The sequence below is a fragment of the Pantherophis guttatus genome, chromosome 2 (assembly GCF_059756535.1).
Source record: "Pantherophis guttatus breed Tessera chromosome 2, ASM5975653v1, whole genome shotgun sequence".
Lineage (NCBI taxonomy): Eukaryota > Metazoa > Chordata > Lepidosauria > Squamata > Colubridae > Pantherophis > Pantherophis guttatus.
In genome coordinates, this window is record NC_142064.1 from 134,944,311 (window position 1) to 134,968,220 (window position 23,910).

At 40.3% G+C, this 23,910-nt stretch overlaps 1 long non-coding RNA gene across 1 annotated transcript in view; it reads left to right on the forward strand.

Annotated features, from left to right (window-relative positions):
* LOC117662687 (uncharacterized) overlaps window positions 1–23,629 on the forward strand; it is a 32,878-nt gene extending 9,249 nt beyond the window's left edge. The window contains exon 3 of the long non-coding RNA XR_015731926.1: window positions 23,332–23,629. This is a non-coding gene — a long non-coding RNA (uncharacterized LOC117662687). The remainder of the gene's footprint in view (window positions 1–23,331) is intronic.
* The last annotated feature ends 281 nt before the right edge of the window (window positions 23,630–23,910 follow it).

The window sequence follows — 23,910 nt, forward strand, 5'->3', positions numbered from 1 at the left end:
CAGGTTTTTGGTGCAATTCAGATTAAGCCTGTTTGTTTCTTTGAGAAAAACGATTCCACAGATCAGAATTTGGTATTAAGCCTGCACTAACCAGTTTAATAAATTAACATATATTTTCTCTGGAACTTTGATTGCCAGTAGATTTTTGGGCTGAATTCAAGTTACTGATCATTACCCATTAGCCCTTATATGGATTGGGCCCTTCCTACCTGTGAGAGGAGCTTCTCCAAATATTTTTTTACCCACATGACATGTTATAACAGAGAAAGGATATTTTGGATGCCCACCTTGTAAGAGATCAAGGGTTATCTAGAAAACAGCAGTAATTCCATCTTTCTGGAAGAGCACAAGCACACAGCCTTTTGGAGTTTCGGAAACTGGTAATGCCAGTTCTTTTCAGAGAGCATTTACAGAATACAAAATAAAAGAGTTGGAAAGGACTTTGGAGGTTTTCTAGTCCAATCCCCTGTTCAGACAGGAAAGTCTATACCATTTTAGACAAATGGCTCTCCAATCTCTTCTTAAAAACTTCCAGTGTTGGAGCATCCACAGCTTCTGGAGGCAAGTCATTCCACTGATTAATTGTTCTGTCAGGAAATTTCTCCTTAGTTCTAGGTTGGTTCTCTCCTTGGTTAGTTTCCATCCATTGCTTCTTGTCCTGCCTTCAGGTGCTTTGGAGAATAGTTTTGATTCCCTCTTCTTTGTGGCAATATCTTAGATATTGGAACACCGCTATCATGTCACTCCTAGTGCTTTTCATTAAACTAGATGTACTCAATTCCTGTAACTGTTCTTCATAATGTTTTAGCCTTCAGTCCCCTAATCATCTTGCTGATCTTCTCTGCACTGGAAAGACTTTTCTAGAGTCTTAATATCTTTTTTACAATTTTACAATTGATTAAGGAGGGCTTAATCAAATGCCAAAAATGTTTTTATATATAATAGAGTTTTATGTAAATTCTTTAACTCTTACAGGAAACCACCTAAAGTCATAAAGCAGCAGCTCTGTTGGGCCAGGAGGAGGAAACCCCAGGTTCATCCACTTTGATCCACCATCCCAGTAAGCCAGCTTACTGAGAGACTTTGGGCCAATCCCTTTTTCTTAACTCAAGGTATCTCACAATAGCACTTAGCAATAGCAATAGCACTTATATACCACTTCACAATGCTTTACAGCCCTCTCTAAATGGTTTACAAATGTCAGCCTATTGCCCCCAACAATCTGGGTCTTCATTTTACTGACCTCAGAAGGATGGAAGGCTGAGTCAGCCTTGAGCCGGTCAGGATCGAACTCCTGGCAGTGAGCAAAGTCAGCCTGCAGTATTGCATTCTAACCACTGTACCGTCACAGCTCAATGGCTGTAGGGAAAAAGAGAAGGAAAGAACACTAAGTATGCATTTTATTCTTGTACAAAAAAAAGAGGGATGTGAAGAAGTAAATAATGTTGATGATAAATATGTAAAAAGTACCCATGTCAGGGAATATAGTGCTTATATCATCAGTAGAATTCACTACATCCCCTATACCTCATTTTTGGAGTAACGTTCACAACATTTTTAATATAACAAAGGAAACTCACAAATGCATGTACCAACGTACATATTTAGCCACCCACAAAGTTCTCTGTAGTAAAAGATTCACCTAATTATTTATTTATTTATTTATTTATTTATTTATTTATTTATTTATTTATTGAATTTCTATACCGCCCTACTCCCGAAGGACTCAGGGCGGTGAACAGCCATAAAATAAACACATATAAATACAAAATAATTAACTGAGTAAGTGTGGTGGAATCACCAGCTAAAGGGGGGTATAAAGACGAGCCAGCTTGGTGTCGCTAGGTGGGAGGAAATGGCAGATATTGCAAGTTTTATCTGCCGGTTTCCAAGTGAATGCAGTCAGTCTGGTGAGATTCTTGTAAACAGGCAATCGACAATAAAGAAACTGTTTGGCCCTCTCATGGAGTTGTTCTGGTTCATTGTGACTGACGGTACTAGAGACCTTTTAAGGAACCGAATGACCAAGGAGAGAAGAGTGCTTGAGCCAACAAATAGGACAGGACACTGTCAGGGGCATCAGGGGGAAGGAAGGAAAACAAAGTCTAGGTGACAAGTGTGGCACTTGCCCCCCCTTTTTTTTAACTGTGTGCAAGTACTGCAATGGATGTTAAAGAGAGGTGATGCTTCAGTCACATTATTGCACCCATCCTCCTGAGGTTCCTGATTGCCATATATATTTGGAAGGAATACGAAGGGTGGGAGGGGGAAAACTGCAATCTTTGCAATTCCTTTTACAGCATTGTACCAAGGAAGAGGAATACATTATTGTTATTATTGTTTTTAAAAAAACAATAATTGTTTTTGTATAATTGTTATTATTGTATTAAAAAAAAACACACAGTTAACTGAATGTCTTCTCCACCCCTGGGTTTTAAAACACCGATAAAAGAAAAGGGGGGAAAAACCCACTCTTATTCCACCTTTCATCCGTGCTTCCCTGTCCTTTCATTTCAAAAGCTAAAATACTACTGTGCCTGTCAGTGGTACCATATTATTAAACTTCTTATTGTTAGGCATTCTAATTACATAGCAAAGGCATTCAACTGCCTTCTTTCAATATAAATCAAATAGATTAATCTCTCCCTGTACACAGACCCACAGAGTATATGGAAAACAGATGGATTTTGTTGTTTGAAAATGTGTGTTTCCAGACACCTTGAGGAATCTTTTCTTGTGGGGTGTGGTTTTTTTTTTCAAACTTGGCAACTTTAACATGTGTGGACTTCAACTCCCAGAATTCCCCAGCCAGCGTGCTGGCTGGGGAATTCTGGGAGTTGGAACCCATACATCTTAAAAGTTGCCAAGTTTGAAAAAACACTGGCCTAGACAGCACTCAGATGGAAGATCCACAGGGAGTGCCAAAGCCGTTGGCCAGACTAAGAAAGTAAAAAAAAAAATCATTCTGGAGGAATACTTTAAGGTTGCTGCCAAGGAAACTACCTGGGAGTGCCCCTACGATCACTTATCCTCAAGATAGATTCTACCTTCTTTAGATTAATTAATGCGCTTTAATGGCAACTTGGAATGCATAATATCTTCCTGTCCTGTTGACATTGCAGACTGGAAGGGATGTACTTACGCTACTCATACACAGCAATAAATGCAAATTCTACTAAACGCAGCGAAACCCGTTTTTCTGGACGCTTGCATATCAGAAAAAAAATAAAATTCTTTGGGTTTTGAATTTAGTTTGCCAAAATACTTCTGGCTGGAAACACTCAAAATTTATCGTTTATATAATTTAGAACAATAATTTACTTACTTGACATTTTTAAAAAAAAAAAAATCTTCCTGTGCATTGTTTAAGGCAATATATTTGCCTTGCTTCCTTTTGATTACCTCATCTCTTAAGTGGAAGGCTTTTAAGCTACTCAGCCAGGAACACTGAGGTTTCTAGATTAGAAGTTCAACAACCACGAACATATATGATTTAAATACAGCTTGTCCTGTGCTACCAAAATTGCATTCCTTTAGAATGAACTGTAGAAAGGTCTTAGACATGTTCTAGAGAGGCACAGCTACACCATGGACAAATGTTACTCTTCCTTCCTTCTTCCTGAAATAACTCAAAAGATTAGTGGTAGATTAGTGGTAAGAGCCAGAGAAGTCTCAGCAAAAGTTCCCCCAGTGCATTGGAAGCTGTCGTCTCCATGGTCCTACAGCACCCACTCCCCCAAGATAAATATCATCAAATACCATCTCATCATCTCTGGGTTTTTTTTCTGTGCAGGCCAGCACATTTACAAAATACAGGTAGCCCTCGATTTACGACCATTCGTTTAGTGAGTATTTGAAGTTGCAACGGCACTGACAAAAGTGACTTATGACCATTTTTGGACAACTGGCATGTATTTATGACGGTTGCAGTGTCCCAGGGTCATGTGATTATCTTTTGCAACCTTCTGACAAGCAAAATCAGAAGGAGCCTGGATAGCTCAGCAGACTAATGCATTGTAATTTAACTCCAGCTGTCTGCAATTAGTAAGTTCGAATCCAGGCTCAAGGTCGACTCAGCCTTCCATCCTTTCTAAGGTAGGTAAATTGAGGACCCAGTTTGTGGGGGCAATAAGCTGACTTTGTATAAATATACAAAAGGATGAAGGCTATTGCTTAACACATTGTAAGCCGCCCTGAGTCTCCGGAGAAGGGCGGCATATAAATCAAATTAAAAAAAAAAAAAAGTCAATGGGGGAAGCCCGATTCACTTAACCACTGTGTTACGAACAACTGCAGTGATTAATTTAACAACTGTGGCAAGAAAGGTCGTAAATTGGGGCAAAGCTAAATTAACAACAGTCTTGCTTAGCACTTATATTTTGGGCTCAGATGCGTCTTAAATCATGGATTATATGTAAATGCATTAGTGCTATCTCAATCTTTATTTTTCAAGAAAGCTTATGGCCTCTACTTCAAATCGAAAGGCACAATTTTAATTTTTTTTTAAAAAAAATTGTATTTTGGCACGTTCTGGCATGATAACATTCCCTGAATGTCTTTTCAAAATTGAAATAACCTTTAAATTTCAAAGTGCAGAGGTCTAGCAGCTAACAAGAGAAATGTTTACAAATGCCCTTCCTTGAATGAAATTCTGCTGTCTGGTGTGAGTCCTCTGATGCTTGTTCAACACATTAATTTAATATGATTATAAGTATTAGCTTATTATATGTAGTAAACACGTTTATTTGCTTTGTGTAGTAAACTATAAATACAAAAAAGCAGCCTATCAATATTTTAAGCTAATAAATTAAAACGAGGCCCCAAAGAATCAAGATCATGAAATGTATGAATCCAAATAAGGAACAGCCAAAAAAAAAACAGCACAATGTTCTCTTTGCCGCTTAGGGTTTTGTTCTGCAGTAAATCTACCAGAATAAAAGTTCAACGGTGATTAATTTACACCGTCGGGGCATTATCCTGCAGAAACTAGCCCCCTCCCCTCCCCGCTTCCCTGTGCACTTCTTGAACTTGCAGTCTTCTCTTCCTGATTTACAAGCATGTCGGACACACAGGCTTATCACAAAAGGCTCACAGCTGCACAGGACAGCTGCACAGGGCCATGCAAATGTCTCAGGCTATTCAACCAGAAGGGAAACCATATGAAATATAATGTCATCTCGGTTACTTCCTGGAGAGGGGAACGGGATGGTTGGGGAATCTATGACAAACTGCATGTGTGGAAGACTAAAACCGGGTGCAGAAAGAGAGCTAAGGGCACTCTATAGCCCGTGACTCTGACCTTTCCATTTTAATAAGCACCGAATGAATTGTTCTTCAAATTTCCTCACTTGCAGTTGGAGAAGTTTTGATTCATGCGCTTGACTGCTTGTTTGGGTTTTGGATCATCTCTTTCTGTTTTGCATCTGTGGAGTGGAAGGAAGAAGCGTTTTACCAAAAACCTGTGCGAATTATGAACACAACTGCCTTAGTTCTCCAACTGGCCTGTCCTTTCGTAACCACTTTTACTAGGTTGATGGAACTTGGGCTGTAAAATCCAGGCAACTATTGGTAGAAGCAAGGGGCCATCTAGCAATTGTCTGGAGTTTTGCAGCTCAAATAGCACAGTAGTCTTAATTTCAACATCTTCCTTCCTTCCTAGAGCCGGAAACGACTAGCACGCATGTGCGGGGGAACCTTTACCTTTACCTTTTTACCTTCTTTCTGCATTTTTGAATTGAAGAGCAGGATAAGAGGTTAAGGCACCAGGCTAGAAACTAGGAGAGTGTGGGTTCCAGTCCCACCTTAGGCATGAAAGTTGGTTGGGTGACTTTAGGCCAATCTCAGTCTCTTTCTCAGTCCAACCCACTTCACAAGGGTTGTTGTTGTGGGGAGGAGGAAGGGGTATTACCTATGTTTGCCTCCTTGAGTTATTTACAAAAATAATAAAGGTGGGATATAAATGAATAAAAATAATTTCAATGCATTACAATTCCTGCCTGCATGGCTGAAATATAAATCATACAAACTATTCAGACATCTGTCCTTAAAATTTAATAGTGGTTCTCGTCTATAAGAGTTCTTCATTATGAAAACACGTGCAGTAATAAACAGGCTATCATTACAAAGTCAATACATTAAATGTATAAATTGCAGGGATCTGTATTTGTGTACAGAGGTGTGCCGATCCACATAAAAAAAGTACACAAAAACGTGCTGTGTTTCCTAAAGTGCTATAACTGATTAATGCCAAATGAGCTATACACGTGCTGATTATTTTCCTCATCACAAGCTCATTGAAGTACCCATATGGGATAGTGAAACCATGTACTTATACTGTACACTATCAGGAAAAGTGGGTAGGCTGCCCTCAGAGGCCATGCTTGTGGTTTCCTATTTGTATAATAGATTTGTGAAGCCCTTGCTTTGATCACAATTTGCCGTTTTCAAGGCCCAGCAGCAATCCCATTTAGGAGATGTGTACGGATGCATACAATGACAGTAAAATGTATCTTCTGAAAGCAGAGAGCCAATTGCAGATTGACCCATACCTACTGTCCACAACTGTGAGAAGAACTACACAAGTATTTATTTATAGGTCAATAAGTAGTTTTCGCACCCCTTATTGGGCAAAGTACCTATTTCCAGCAAATACAAGCAATCTCTGAATAAGTAACATGCTGGGTCTATATATCACTGCAGAATGTCTTCAAAAGTTGTGTGTTACCATGCCATCATTTGTTTCTGCAGCAGAGCAGATTAAACTCTAGCTCTGCTGCAGTGTATCCAATTTTTTTTAAAAAAAAATTAAAGTACCTGTTTGCAGTGCTGAAGCTCTACAAAACATGTGGGCTATCTTTTACCCCATTGCTGGGAACGCTTGCCTCCCTGCTTCCATTCACATTACCTTCTCTTCATTGATTTTTTTAAAGCGGAAAGAAGGTTTAATGGCTACAGAGATTCTCCTTCACAGCAACTTCCCAGATTGGTTTCTGTTTTTTCATTCTGTCATACAAATGCATACCCCTCTGCTGATTCCATTTTAAAACACAGCTGGGATTGATCTGGGATGTTTGATTCTTGGCAGATTATTATCACTAACCCCACACGTGTCCAGTAGCCCAGGTGAAGTGAAGATAGATGACTTCCCCATCCACCTATCTCTTTCTTTTTGGATGAGCACTTTTTTCTTCTTTGCCTTCCTTCCATTTGTGTGTGATTGGCGATAACAGAATAACACAGTTGGAAGGGACCTTAGAGGTCTTCCAGTCGAACCCTCTGATCAAGCAGAAGACCCTATACCAGTGATGGCTAACCTTTTCCAGACCGAATGTGCGCGCGCCTGAACCCCCCAAAATGCAACGTGCGCGCAGCCCCCCACATGTGACCTGTACCCCGCGCAGTCCCCCACATGCGCCCCGCTCTCCTGCGCATGCACAGCAGAGACCTGAAGACCAGCTGGCCAGTGGGAGGCGCGCGCACATGTGTGGCAGAGCAGAGCTGGCTCGCGTGCCTACAGAGAGACTACTGTGCGCCACCTCTGGCACGTGTGCCATAGGTTCGCCATCACGGCTCTATACCATTTCAGACAAATGGCTGTCCAATCTCTTCTTAAAAACCTCCAGAATTGGAGCACCCAGAACTTCTGGAGGCAAGTTGTTCCCCTGATTAATTGTTTTAACTGTCAGGAAATTTCTCCTTAGTTCTAGGTTGCTTCTCTCCTTAATTAATTTCCATCCATTGCTTCTTGACCTGCCTTCTGATACTTTGGAGAATAAGTCGTCCTGCTCTTCTTTGTGGTAGCCCCTTAGATATTGGAGCAGTTGATATGCTTTTCCTATTGGTCATTTGGAGGAGGAGCAGCCCTGATTGGTCCATGGTGTTCTCTGCCTGTTTGCTGGCTTCTGGGATCTGTAGGAATGAAGCCTGTCATACAACTTTCTTCAAAAAGAATTGGAAAGTTAACTGGTGCTATATTGAGGGCACTGCAATATTATATTCTGCCCTAGAAAGCACCAAAAGAAAGGTGCAATGTATAATTTGATTGCAAGGGAGAACTTAATTCTCATCTTGAGGGACACTATACACCGAAACCTTTCCCAATAACATTTCCTCCGTAAGTATGCAGGATTCAGGTTAATTTAAGATTTGGCTGGCATATGCTTTCTTGGTAGATAACCTTTGTCTGGCCCACTACATTTCAATCTTGGCAACTTGTGTGGACTTCAACTCCCAGAATTCCCCATCTAGTACACACCCAGAATTTTGGAAACTAAAATCCATACATCCACAAATGTCTTTTTGAAAACAAATACAGACGTTTTCCCCAAACTTCCTTGAGCTTTTCCCCCTTATTCTTTTTCTTTCATTGGCATGTCTGGTTTTTGTTCCTCTTATGCTCCTTTTCATATTTGACTGGTGTTTTGTTTAAAAAGAAGGGAAAAAAATCACAATCACACTCTCTCAACCTTTGAGCTAAGAGAACTAGCAAGCCTTCAACAGTGATCTTGGTGATTCACTTGTTTTCCATTACTCAAGGCAGAGGAACACCAGAAATACTTTTCATTTCAAAAGAGAAAGGGAGGAAGAACGGAGCCTATACCAGCAGAAGGCAGCTGGCACAAGTACAAGAACTGAGTCAAGGAATTTATGAATAGGGAACAACTATTTTAGAAAGTTGCTATATTCTTGTCGAATTTGTCTCAGTAACTGGATAAGCCTGTTTTCAGAACATGGGTAATAGTCACTGAGATTCATCCCACGATGCTAAAATAAGTTGGGAGTGGTGAAGTTGTAATTGTGGCTGCGTTACAATTCCCAACATTCCTCACCATTAACCAGGGTGGCTGGGAGCGGTAGGTCAACCACTTCAGAAGATTCTGTGTTCTAATTAGATGGGCAGAAACAAGCATTGCATATGGCTTGGGGTTAATAGGTGACATTAACTTGCTTTTTTTCATAACCTTCCACTTATTAACCCTTGAATCTGGCAGGGCTTTACGAACTAACAAATATATAAACAATTGCTTTTTATTTTCATACACCTACAGGTCTAGAAACATCTGACTATTGTTCTCCTGATTACCTATACTAGATGGCACAAAAGTGTTAAGATGCCACTACACTAAACACATTTTGAAGTGGTGCTTTAAAAAACCACACAAAAACACCTAAATACACACAGACACACTTGCTTGAAAAAACTGAAACCCAGACCTAAAGGTGGCTATAGATTTTCAAATTAATTACAAGACATCCTCTACTCAAAACATTAAGCAATGGTTACTGAACCTTGTAATCAATAATGAATATTCTTACTTTATAAAACATATTGGGTTTTTTATTCTTTAATGGGCTGCCACAGTAGCAGAATGCAGTAAGATGGGCAATGTGCCATATTTTAATTAAGCTATTAACCCTTCCAAATTTATCAGTTTCTTCTCTTTTTCTCCAGTATCATCCTTTCATGTCTTTTTCAATATTTTTTACTTCTTTCTGTTCTCTTTATACACATCAATACAATCAAGCAAAAAAAATAATAATTATAGGAACATATGGTTAAAAATGCAATCCAAGCCATATAACAGAATCCATGCTTTTCTATCAGAGTACACAATGAGAGATTTAATCACTTAAACATAATACATCCCATTCTTTTTAAGTCTGTAAATTCTATTTAAAAGCATCCAATTAACAGTTCAAACGATCCTTTGTAAAGGTGTATTGCATAAAAGTCTAAAAGATTTTATGTCTTCAGTACTAAGCAATTAATTTCCAGTGGTGAGATGCCAATATCCCATTTCTATCACCAGCAAAAGGGTAAGAGTAATAGATGCAACTTGGCTTGGTCAAAAGGTATGTGACAAATAGATAATCTAAAAATGGTGGCTTGCAACAGGATTACAGACACATAGGTTATCCACAAGGATGTTGATGCCATTTTCCCAGATATATCAGGAGGAAGAGTTATAAACACCAGGCATTTATCAAAGTGGAAGCCCCTCCAGTCTACAAAAGTCAGTATAAACAGAAAACTGATTAGGAATGTAAAGAATATGTGCTATGTTGTATGTTAAGACAAAATTCTCAAGCCAGAAAGTTAGTGTCTCCAATTCTAATGGACGAAATTCACTGTGAGTTAATGCCAATTAGTTGAGAACTTCTCTTTTACTGGTTTGATATCTGTGAGTGAGTAGTTAAGCCCTTTGCAAAAATACTATTAAATGCTCTTTAATGGTTGCATTCACACTATGTACACATCCGTCATTTTATGAATTATGTTTTTACAAAACAATGAATCTAAGCCAAACACAGGGGCTGAATGCTCTGAATGTGGCTGATCAATTTTGGTCTAGTACGTACAAAATATGGTATGTAGGCTCAGTGGCTAAGACGCTGAGCTTGTCGATCGAAAGGTTGGCAGTTCAGTCATTTGACTCCCTAGTGCCGCGTAACAGGGTGAGCTCCCGTGACTTATCCCAGCTTCTGCCAACCTAGCAGTTCGAAAGCAGGTAAAAAATGCAAGTAGAAAAATAGGGACCACATTTGGTGGGAAGGTAACAGCGTTCCATGCGTCTTTGGCGTTTAGTCATGCCGGCCACATGACCACAGAGACGTCTTTGGACAGCACTGGCTCTTTGGCTTTGAAACGGAGATGAGCACCGCCCCCTAGAATCGGGAATGACTAGCACATATGTGCAAGGGGAACCTTTACTTTAGATGCTTCCTGAATATCAAATAAAATATCAAATAAAATAAAGTAAAATAAATAAAATAAAGAAATCAAAAAAAAATATGCAACAAACCTGCCTGAGTTGAGTCAAGAACTCTGCATAATAATATGTCTATGAGAGTCTAGGGGGCACAATATTTCTCTGGGAAATTTTCTGCAGGCCTGTAGTAGAAATACTTCTTTGTATGCTCTTCGTTTGTACATAAAACAAAGGGAGCACACACATCTCCAGCATAGGACTTATCTCGTCCTAAGAAAATGTTATTTCTTGTGGAACATCCCAATATTCATGAATGGTAAACTGTGGATTAAGCAGGCTGACCTCAAGTCTATAGACTAGTCAAGAGAGCAACACAAGAAGGACTGCAATTCTGCTTTTGTTCATGAAATCCTGAGGTTTTTGGTCTATTTACCTAGGAATGCACCCTTGATTCTTCTGGCTAAACCTTGCATATACTAACCAGCCTTTTCAGGTTGAACCCTTCCAAATGTGTGGGCCATGCTGGGGAGAGCAATCCTATAAAATCCAGTTTAACCAGAGTGGTCTGAGAAAACACAGTGCCTCCAAATGCTCAAACTGTTCTGTGCATACAGGTAGTCCTCGACTTACGACCACAGTTGGGCCCAAAATTTCTGTTGCTAAGTGAGACATTTGTTAAGTGGATTTTGCCCCATTTTATGACATTGCCATAGTTGTTAAGTGAATCGCTGCAGTTGTTAAGTTACTGACCCGGTTGTTAAGTGAACCTGGGGAATTCCCCCATTGATTTTGCTTGCCAGATGGTCACAAAAAGTGATCACATGACCCTGGAACACTGCAACCGTTATAAATATGAGTCAGTTGCCAGGGCGTCTGAATTTTGACCACGTGACCATGGGGATGCTGCAAAGGTCATTAAGTGTGAAAAACGGTTTGTAAGTCAGTTTTTTTCCCCATGCTATTGTAACCTTGAACGGTCACTAAATGAACAAGTCCTGGACTGCCTGTATCTCGCTTTTAGGTTTCTTCTAAAGTGCTCTTCTTTAGAAGAGCACTTGACGGCCGTGACCGGGAGGATTTTTCATCAGGTTCGCCTGATTCGCCAGTTGCGTCCCTTTCTGGATCGGGACTCCTTACGCACGGTCACTCAAGCACTCATCACGTCCCACCTGGACTACTGCAATGCTCTCTACATGGGGCTCCCCTTGAGGTGCACCTGGAGGCTCCAACTGGCGCAGAGTGCAGCCGCGCGGGTGGTTATGGGAGCGACATGGCATTCCCATGTAACACCTCTCCTGCGCGAGCTGCACTGGCTCCCAGTGGTCTTCCGTGTGCGCTTCAAGGTCTTGGTTACCACCTTTAGAGCGCTCCATGGCTTAGGACCTGGTTACTTACGGGACTGCCTGCTGCCACCAGTAGCCTCCCACCGGCCGGTACGCTGTCATAGAGAGGGGCTCCTCCGGGTGCCGCCGGCCAAACAATGTCAACTGGTGGCCCCCAGGGGGAGGGCCTTCTCTGTGGGGGCACCTACTATCTGGAATGAGCTCCCCCCGGAGACCTTTTTATTCCATCAGGCTGGCCTGGCCTAACTGTTTCCCTTTTTTCCCTTTTTAAAACGTAAATTTTAATTCGTTTTTAATTTATTGGGGTGTTTTAAATCTGTCTTCGGCCAAATTGTTTAATTCGATTTTATTCAGTTTTAAATTTTGTATTTATGTTTTTTATCCTGCGGCTGTTCACCGCCCTGAGTCCTTCAGGAGTAGGGTGGTATACAAATCAAATAAAACTAAAACTAAAAACTAAACTTCTGCTTGTTACTCATTGGATTTCCTTCTGTTGATAAAAAAAGGGAAAATGTCTTTGCACTGTTGTTTCTACAGGAAGATTTAACTACTTTTTCCTACATCACCACCAAGACTGGATGCTTGAATCTCAGCTAAGGTTGATAGTTGCAACTCAAGCCTAGCTAGATCTTCATACTACATTGAGTTTTAACACCTTCCCCGCGATGCAGAATCTGGATGTTCTGTATTGATCTGGGGGGAGTGGGGGTTGGAGAGAGGGGGAGGGGGAAAGCCGTAGAGCCAGAAGGAAGGGGGCAGAATGAAGATCTGTGACCTCTGAACCATAATTGCTTGCATAAGCCCTCTGGACAACTCAGCTGAAAGTCAGTGGAAGAAACTGTCAGGAAGGGAAGATAAATTTAAAGGCTTCCTGTTTTGCATATCTCCCGATAAGCTTAGAGACAGTCGTTTTATTTACTTTTCCTGTATTCAAGAGCAGTTCGCTTTCGTGCAGAAAAAGTATGTGAGGCTATTTTGGCTGATCTTTAATAGTCTCTGAGCTTTGTTGCCGGATACAGTCAGCCCCAGGCAAAATGCTGCTCTTCCAAGATCCATAGTGTGTACACTTACTACAACCACACAAACAGCAGTCAGTTTTGCACCTGGGATAGAATCTCTTGTGCTACATTGGTAAGAACTGATGATTGCAGGGCATAACTGGCACAGACTGGGGGGGGGGGAAGCCTCCAAATCCAGAGAGAGCTGCTGGAAGCATAGTAAATGATATGTTTAAACTTTAACAAATGGTTGTCTTATTATTATTTTTTTTTAAAAAAAGAAGAATTGCTTCCACTTAATAAAAGCAGCACTGGTAGCAACTTAGCTCCTGGGGTGCATGTGTCATACACAACAGCAATATTCTCTTCAGCCCCTTCTCCTCAGCATCCATCCCCAGGGTGGATGACTCACCCTGCCCAATACTAATGGGGTCTTAATGCAAAAATTATTTTCACTCAAGCCTAAGGCAACATCCTAACCACACCTTCCTCTATGGCAGTGTTTCTCAACCTTGGAAGCTTGAAGATGGGTGGACTTCAAGTCCCAGAATCCCCCAGCCAGCGGTGCTGGCTGGGGGATTCTGGGAGTTGAAGTCCACCCATCTTCAAACTTCCAAGGTTGAGAAACACTGCTCTATGGTGAGACACACAACTATATAGAACATACCTCCAAAACCACTTCTCTCCTCAGTTTCAAGCCCGATATGAAACAGAAAATGCAACGTTTGTTCACCACTCCCAATGATAAGCTTCAGATGTACAATTTGTTGTGGTGTAGATTTCCTCAACTAATTTAGAATACAATTTTTTAGAAATCCTACACAACTAGGAGACACTTGCGTGAGAATAATCTAGGATAGGGATAAGAATGCATGAATCTAAGAAGAAACCCTATAACTTACATCAGGTGTCCCCAATCTCTGGTCTGTGGACTGACACCAGGCTGTGGCATGCCAGAAACCGGGCCGTGAAAATGAGCGAAGCCTTCTCTGCAGGATGCAGACAGCACATGAAATCATATATAATTATATATCATCCAATATCTCAGGGTTTGCCACAAAGAAGAGGGAGTCAAACTATTCTCCAAAGCACCTGAGGGTAGAACAAGAAGCAATGGGTGGAAACTAATCAAGGAGAGAAGAAACTTAGAACTAAGGAGAAAATTCCTGACAGAATGATTAATAAGTGGAACAACTTGCCTGCAGAAGTTGTGAATGCTCCAACACTGGAAATTTTTAAGAAGATGTTGGATAACCATTTGTCTGAAGTGGTGTAGGGTTTCCTGCCTGGGCAGGGGGTTGGACTAGAAGACCTCCAAGGTCCCTTCCAACTCTGTATTCTATTCTAGTCTATATATTTCATGCCCCCTCTGGTCCACAGAAAAACCTCTCTCCATGGAAATGGTCCCTGGTGCTCAAAAGGTTGGGAACCACTGACGTACATCATCTAGTAAAATGCCCTAACAACCTTAAGAAGGCACTATACAAAGTTTCATACCGTTTCCCATCATACACTACTATACTACACCCATCACAGTCACTATTCCTCTTCTAGATAAGCAATGATGTGCAGAGCATCAAAAACGTATATAGTTTTTGGCAAAGACAGAAATAGTTAAGGCAAAGACAGGAGATAAGAAAAGGAAAAGGAAACAGCTAGAACTAAAACTTGTGCTATGTATCCCAGTATGTTGATATCCTTGCAAACCATACTTGCTTCTACTGTGCTCACAAACTTTCATACACTGTCTTTTGTTCTTTAAACTTCTCGCTTCTCTTTTCCTGAATCCCATCAGCTTGGTTTCCCCTTCCTCTCAATGTATTCACCCTTATTTCAAATGTGTCCTGTGATCTAATCCCCATTCCATAAAATCAAATCATCTCAATGTTTTTATTTTATACTTTTCTTTTCAATCCACATTTCATACTCAATCCATACCGATCTCTTTTAATTTTATTTATTTATTTATTTGTATTCCACCTTTATTATTTTTACAAAGAAGGTAGCAAACATATCTAATGGAAGTTCCTCCTCGCCTACATTTCTTAAGCAGCCTATGCCCAAAAGTAATTTGATTCAAATTACTTTTATGTTTCTCCAGACTGGACTCATTTGCATAAAACAAAGTGGGCAGGAGGAACACATTTATGTCAACTCATTTTCACTTCTTTCAGAAAACATTCATTCCTTTAGTTGATCACATACAACTCATTATCTCCCTACCAGCATTGGCATGTCTTAAGATTTCTCTGTGCATATTCCCATCATTCAGAAACATTCTACAAATATACCCAAATTCCATCTATTTCTTCTAGTTTTCCCCCCATTCATGTATAATTTGCAATTGTTCATTTCTCTAACAAGACTACCTTGGATTTTGATACATTAATTTTCAGTTCCATGTTTGTTCTTGTATTATAGCCAGCTCAGCTCATCCTATATTTATGTCTTCTGTTTTTCCTGTTCAGATGCAGAATTTACCTTTCTCCCTGTTAAATTCCATTCCACTCCCATTTCACACTTACATGAAACCACAGGGCAAGGTCATTTATCAACACAGGGCTAGGCTGATGTAGTCACCATCAGCCATTCAGTCATATCCAACATCCTCCACTCTATGGATCAGCATTCTCCATGCCCCTCTGTCTTGCACCACCCCCTTCAGATTCACCATAATTATTCCAGTATCATCCTTCATAGTATCCAGTCAATGGGTATTAAAATGGCCCCTTCTCCTTTTTCCTCTGGTCACTCCCAACTTGATTGACCTTTCAAGTGATCAGCTCACATGACATAGCCAAAGTACAATAGCCTTTGCAGGGCTAGGAATTATCAGTAAATAGATGGTAGTTATTTTGGCCTTGGGCTGAAATGGTGTCATCAAGATACTGTTCTGTTACTTGAAGGTTTGCAAATCTGGATGGGAATAATAGGCTTAGAATCAATCCCAGATTGGTGGAATGGCCTTGGGTTCAGAAGTCATCCAATGCTGGAGAAATAATATCTTTAGTTATGGATGGATATGCAATTGGCTTGTAATCTGAAGATCCTTCCTGATTAAGAACTCCTTGATGAGCAGGTGGCAATTACAGCTAGGAGGGCAATGACTATTTATGAGGAGGCCGAGAAAGAAACAGGAGGAGATTTAGATATAAACAATCGACATTTGGCAGTGTTGTGGTTTATTTCAGTTATGGCAGTTGAGTTCAGGTCCCAGAAATCTTGGAAAAGATTCACAATTTCATTGCAGTTTTTCTGTGTAAGAATCCACTGATTCTTACATTTCATCTCATATTATATATCTTCTCCGGAGACTCAGGGCGGCTTACAATGCGTTAAGCAATAGCCTTCATACTTTTGTATATTTATAAAAAGTCAGCTTATTGCCCCCACAATCTGGGTCCTCATTTTACCTACCTTTGAAAGGATGGAAGGCTGAGTCAACCTTGAGCCTGGTGAGATTTGAACTTGCAGTAATTGCAAGCAGCAGATGTTAATAACAGTGCTTAAGTCCACTGTGCTACTATATGATTCTTGTTTTTCTCCATTAGGCCCTGTAAGTGGCTTGACATTCAACAAGTTCCTTCACACAAGTCTACCTTTTGTGCCAGTTACAACCTAGGATGGGAAACTCTCCTAACAATCGCTTTTGCCTTAATCATCTCTTGGTTGGACAATTGCTATGCAAACTGTGAGGCTGCTCTTGTAAAGTGTTTGGAAGCCACAACTGGTGCAGAATGCAGTGGCTCAAGTAGTCATGGGCATTATCTCAATTTCCCCACCTCTTCAAGAACTACATGCATTGCCACTTAGCTTCTAGGTGCAATTCAGTGTGCTGGTTGTCACCTTCAAGGACCTTCATGGAACATGAGTTGGCCATGGGACTTCTGACTTCCAATTATATCTGCCCATCCTCTAGGTTGTGGTAAGCAACCCCCCACCCCCATAGCTCTTTGCTGAGGAAATGCCATCTTAACTTTTAAATCGATTGCTTTTCAGAAAATCCATTAACAGTTAGTTATTCCACCAGGCCTTTGGAGGCTGGAATTTGTGATTCCCAACAGTAAAACGTATTGATCACTTCAGCCAGTGTTATATGTGTGAGTTGTATGATGTTGTTGATATATTTTGATTTTAGTGTACTTCTATGTTGTAGCTTGACCTATGAACTTTGGGATGTATAATCATTCAAAGTCCTTTGTGCTTGGAGTGGCTTTTAAGCACACGGAAGGGAGGCAGTCAATAAATAACCCATTCTTGGCAACATCATCTACGAAGGCACTTGATGACTTTTGGGGTTCTGTTTCTTCTCCTTATGTCGCCACCTTGAGTGGAAAAACTGACAAAAAAAACCTACTTAGGCTCCCAGGACCTTCACCTTCAGAGGCTCTGTAACCTCTGGAGAGTCTTTCAAGGCTCTTCTGGTTATGACATTCACCTCTCCCTTTTTTTGTGTGTTGTTTTCTTTATTCTTACACATGCTTTCCTTCCATCATCTACCATTTTTACTGCATTTAGCAGTCACCAACAAAGAACACAAAACCTTCTTTATTTGAAGCTTACATTACTTTACAATGCCCCTAACAAAAAAGATATAACGAAGTTTTTTCCTCACATTTATACATTTCTCCAAAATGTCTATGACTATCTTTTCATCAATTTTCATTTATAGAATCGGTTTCAATTTTATTTTTAAACGTATCTTTGCCAAACTAATTTCCAATATACCCCTTCCAGCATTCCTTCATTTTAGTTTTATCCCAAATGATTTCATTACTTTATTTTTTAATTCAGTTGATTCTATTGGAATCTTCTTGTTGAACCTCTTTCATCTATTTCCAAAACATGTTTTCAAAATTTACTAAAACTGTTCCGCATTTCCTTTAGTCTAGTTTTAAATGTCTTTTGTTCTCCTTGATTATCTTCTTTGAAACTATCCTTTTTTTTTTGGTTTTTATACACTAGATAGCTTTCTCATCCTCGTTTTGGCAACAAACATTCTCTTTTATGGATTTTTTTTTTTTTTTTTTGCATCCACAACTCTTTCACGTTTCATCAAGCATCTCTGCTTCCCATCAGCCCATACGTTTCTCTGATATTCTGTGACATCATTGTTTTCACACTCTCTCTGGCAGCTTCCACTTCTGTAGTATTTTTCTTACCACCATGACTTATTCATTCTTTCAGGAATGTAGTCTTTTTTCTTCTCATCCAGGTCTCATACTTTCTCTTCCAGTTTCTCTTTCTCCCTTTCCTTCCATTCTCTATTTTTCCAAGTCTCACAAAAAATATCCACTGTTCACATTCAGAATCTCTCCTTTTTATCCTGCACTTTTTATCCTTGGATTAAAAACAGCCAACTCATTTATGCCTTTTGATGTATTGGATCATTCTTCTGGCTTCAATACTATGAATTGACTTAAACTACATATTTGAAACATGCACATTTTTCCTAAGCAGTTTTTTATTAAACAATCATCATTCTCACTCATGCTTGGCTCTCCAAAAGGCCCAATAATGTTGACTGTACATTCTCCTTTTGTACCCATTTGTACCCACTTGATTTTGCAGTATCTTTCCCCTGCCACACTCACCAAGCCACACCATGCCCACTAAGCCACGCCCACAGAACCGATAGTAAAAAAATTTGGATTTCACCACAACCTTGATATCACTGCACTGGTAGCCAAAAATGCAAAGGATCTGCGAAGGCTAGTGCTATACTAGAAATTAAAGACCACAGTGAAGAAAAATGGGAATAAAATTAAATATAATGAAGACCAAACTACGGACAGCATAAAGAGCCACTCGCCTCAGAACGCATTTATACATTTCTCAAAAATATGTCCTTTTTGAAATGCTGGTACCTCTCATTACAGAGATATAATGTAAATAATGTAATTATTTCCATTACAGAATGTAAATAAATGGGCTATTGGAGGGAACTTGAATATTTATTTAGGTGCCTTTTTTTGTCTAAAATAGATCAAGTAAACTCACTCATTCCTTTCTGGCCCATACCTATTTTCGTTCTGATCTTTTGTTCATATTGAAATGCCATGAAAAACATAGTGATTCCAGCCAGGTCCAAATTAGATGGACATGTTGCAACCAATGGATCAACAGTTGATTGATCTGGAGAGAAAAAAAAAAGAGAGAGAGGACCCTATTCAGATCTGGCTTGATTACATACAATGTAAGTTCCCATCTGTCACTGCCCTTTCAAATTGTGCACTAAAGAGTTTGCACAGTCCACAATCTCATTTTCCCCCTTTCTCTCTCTCTCTCTTTGTACCACGGGGACATGCTCTGTAATTGAGATCACAGCTCCTGCTGAATAATTCAGGGAGCATCAGGTTTATTATAAATAACAGAGGCCAGAATTGGCATCTTTTCTGATCAGCAACAAGGCAGAAATCAATAACCAAACTTCTTATCCCAATTTCTCCTCAGTTTCTTCCCAAGTCCAGCTCTTATTCCATTGCCATCTCTCCTTCCCCCCCCCCAACCCCCCCACCGGTCATTTGCTATTCAGCAATCTGATCCCACACCCATCCCACGTTGGACTCGTGTTCTTTTCAACATCTAGCACCTCGAGTTCAGGGGCCTTCATCCATTGTCTTCACATCCAGCATCTGCTCTGAGTGACCTCTTCCTGCCCTTGAAAAATCACCTCAGTTTAGTTACTGCGTTACTGACCTCCGTCCCTTAATCCTCTCCTTCTCTGGCACAATACCACAAGGCAGACCCCTCATTCACAGACGAGATGGCAGTGGACTAGTTCACATGCTTGCTAAGCCCTTCCCTGCTGTCTCCCTTTCAAGAATCCATATCATGTTTTCTGGTATTTAGAAAGTAATGAGCACACAGCCCCAGTCCCTATCAGAGCCAGAGTGGTAATGCACATTCAAGATTAATGAAATTCAGTGATATTTCAGAACTGACAGGCCTATTTCTAGCAGTCTCAGAATTTATGTGCCTGCCAATGTACGGCAGCTGCTTTGAGGAGACTTCTGAATCTTCCTGCCCCCACTTCCCACCCCAAAATGTGAATAGGGCTTCTTTAGAGCGAAACACTGCAGCCATTTTTCCTGTTAATGTGTTCATCACACCAGGTTTTTGAATTGGCATTGGAGAGGCCACCTTAAAAAGGACAACACAACATCCAGCATGAAAAATACGAAGTATTGGGGGGCGCGGGGGGGGGGGAGGATGTAACATTTTGTAGCAAGATATGATGGGACATGAACTTCCTAAACTAATGCAAATAGAAAAACATGAAGAGAAAAAATGATTGGTCTAACTATTTTAAACTAGCCAAAACCAAACCAACCCAACCCACACCTCTAATTCATAATTGACATTTGTAATTAAAATGTAAAATGCTCAATCCATTATATCAGGGCTTATTTGAAAACCACCAGATTTCCTTTAGTTCAGTATGTTAATTATAATTGTGCAAGTTCCTTACTGTCATTCTTAAATTACCTTTTTTTTTCTTGAAAGGTACACTAAAAGCTTATAAAACAAATTCATGTTAAAGTGTGCAAAATGCAAGAGTCATCTGCTTGTTTGTAATTCATTGGTTTTATACTGTGTTTCCTATTCTTTCCATTTTGATCTTCCAATGCATTATTTTTTATTTAAAAAGTTAAAAGCAAGAGCCACTAATTCTAGTTCTTCACTGGCAGAACATAAAAAAAAAAAGGGGGGGGGAATAGCTTTACTGGTTTCTGAATACACATCAACAACACCTCTTTTTGTAAAAGGAGTCAAGACTTAATGTTTCATTTTTCCACCCTGAGCAATTCAGCTCTAACACAGGCGAGCACGAGCACGGACGCACACACATTGTAGACTTGCAAACATGAGGCCTTTTCTGGGCATTGCAGAGATGCCAAAAGAAAATGGAAGTTGCAGCTTAGAAGTTCCTCCACCAACTCTTTTTTGGTTTTTTTGCCTTCAAATTCCCCTTCAGTCAGCTTGAACTTTCTATCTGCAAACATTTGACATTTATTTCCCTACAGATTAACACAAGGGCTGCTTACATCAAGCAGTCCATAAATTCCTGTTGGCCTGTGTTTCAAATTTCAATCAAAGGCAAGCAAGCAAACAAACAGCAGTTCTTCTGAAGAAGTTCACAGTCAAGACCCCATAAAAAGCCTAATGTTACTGCAGTTATGGATGATAGGACAAAACAGTAACTTAGGAGGGTAGACAGGAAGAACCAAAATCAAGACAGTTTTGGCCCTAGCTTGTTTGCTTCAAATTCCTTCAATCCATGAAATAACAATTGTACCTAAAACCAGGATTATGTAAGACACTATGGATTGAAGAAGAATATGTTATTTCTATGCAGTTGGGTATACCTTGGCCAGGAAATTAGTGCACAAAGACTGTAAAAAATTTTGCCCCATCCCCCTCTATGATGCTTATGTATGTATCCATCCCTTTTCCTTGAAGTTGCCCAGAACAATGTGCATGGCTGTTTTCCGCTATCTAATTTATCTCCACAGCAAGCTTATGGGAAAGGTTAAGCTGAAGGCACTTTCATACTGCCAATTTTCATTCCCTACTGTCTAGAAATACGTAGAGGCAAAACATGGTAATCTTTTCTTTATCTGAAGCTGAAATGCCTTGGGAGATAATAAGGAAACATCATTAATCAGGATTTGCTCTCAGCTACTTATTCTACAGCTGGTTCTGACAAACACCCCTCTGCAAACAAAAGAGGACGAAAATAAATTGCTAGTGGTCTCTCTCCCTACTCTTATGTTCTTGCTGACTACACTACGTTCATTTCTCTATGTGAAATGATCCAACAATTTGCTATGAGAGGGAGAGCTGCAAAGCCACCAAGCCACCACTCTGAAGTATGAAATATTAATAAGTGGCTGGTCCTAAGGAGCTGGGAGGCAGATAAGGCAAGAATTTCTAATAATGAAAAATGGATCAGGTCTTGCAGAACAAAATATCACTTTTCTTCTGGTTTCAGCCAAAAACAAAACAAAACAAAATCCCACAAGATCCAAAGTGAAACAACATGGTGGAATTCCAGAGATTTGGAGGTGTTTCTGAACTGCTGCAAAAACACTTTCTAATGGAGATGTCTTGAGAGATGTAGATTTGCCCAAGAGAATTTAATTCTTCTATTCTGGCTCTTAACCAATAAAGTGTAGAGCATGCTTGATTTCATAGACCATTCATCTCGAACATCCATTATTTCCATAACTAATGTTGTCCTTTGCCACTTCATTGGTTGCATTCTAAGGCCCCTCCAAACAGGAGCAATAATGAAGCACAACCTCCCCCATGTTTCTAGCCAAATGGGATTATTCCTCTGAAGGAACAACATCTCTCTGGTTGCTGTGTTATGGATTAGAACCGTGATGGCGAACCTATGGCACGTGTGCTAGAGGTGGCACGCAGAGCCCTCTCTGTGGGCATATGGGCTGTTGCCAGCTGGTCTTCCGGTTTCCGGCGCACACATGTGTGCCGGCCAGCTGGTCTTTGCACAAGCCGGAGTGCTGGAAATCCAAAGACCAGGTGGCCAGCGCACACATGCGCACTGGCCAGCTGGTTTTTGGGTTTCCGGGCTCTGGCACACACACACGTTCTAGTTTTGGCACTTGGTGCCGAAAAGGTTCGCCATCACTGGATTAGAATTATTTCTCCCATGCCATCACTTAGCTGGCAATTTGTTCACTTGCAAGCTTGATATAAGATAGAAGGCTATTAACTGGGTTTGTGCCCCATCCTAGTCTAAGCTACAATGGGGTTAAAAGATTGGCATTCAGCATATTAATAGGAAACCAGCCACTGTCCTGACAAATGGTGTGAATTAGGCTATCATGATAAGCCATTACATGATGTCTTGGCTGAAGAATAGCACATTATGGGACTACAATAATTGTGTTTTGCTACTTGGCTTAGAGTTCAGAAGACTTCACTTCATGAATGAAGTGTGATGGGGCAGATAAGGGAGAGAAACATCTTTCTTGAACTCCGTGTAATCTGATTCTCCTTATTTTAGTTCACTTTATGGCATCACAATAAGAAAAGTATGTATTGCTCCTCTTCCATTCTCAGTTTTACATGAATTAGATAAACAAGTGTCCTCTTGTATCTAATCTGGCAAGAAGCAACCATTGTTAAGGTTTAAATAAGCCAAGGGACTATACATGCATGTTAAAGGTGTTCAAGGATCGAGCCCAATAACTCCATTACACAAGTATTCACTTAATCAGCAAACTTTATTCATAACACGTCTCATCTTTACAGGTGCTGTTTTGGAACTGGCTCTGGGCCGCATGGTTGGACCTTAAGTACCCCTGGGGCGGAGCTAAGGTAAGGAGGGGTCAATGGGTTAGGGTGGACCCTGGGAGTCGACCTGGCCAGCCCCCCTGCCTCCAGGCCTGGGCATGAGGTCAGGCATTTATATGTGACAATGCAGGCCAAAGGCACAAAATCATTTTGTATTACTGTTGACTCATCCCAATAAAATGCCATTAGATGTTTAGAAGAACAGCAATAAAATTAGAACATAAAAATTAACATCAATTGGGATGTGTGTGGGAGAGGGCGGGGTGGCAACTGAGGCCATAGATTTGGTCCTGAGGTCACCATTGGCCAACTCCTGAGATTCTCATCTCTCTATGAATTATTACCAAATGCAGGAAGACTCAGTACATAAACGTACAACAAAATTTCAGTGCTTTTGGATGCAAAATATGGCAGGAGCTTAACACATCCATAGGGAAATGAAGGGGAGCTGTTCAGGGATAATTAAAATACGACAGTAATAAGGCAGGAGAAGGAAGTGATTCTAATGGACTGGGGCTAAAAATTGCCTGAATATCT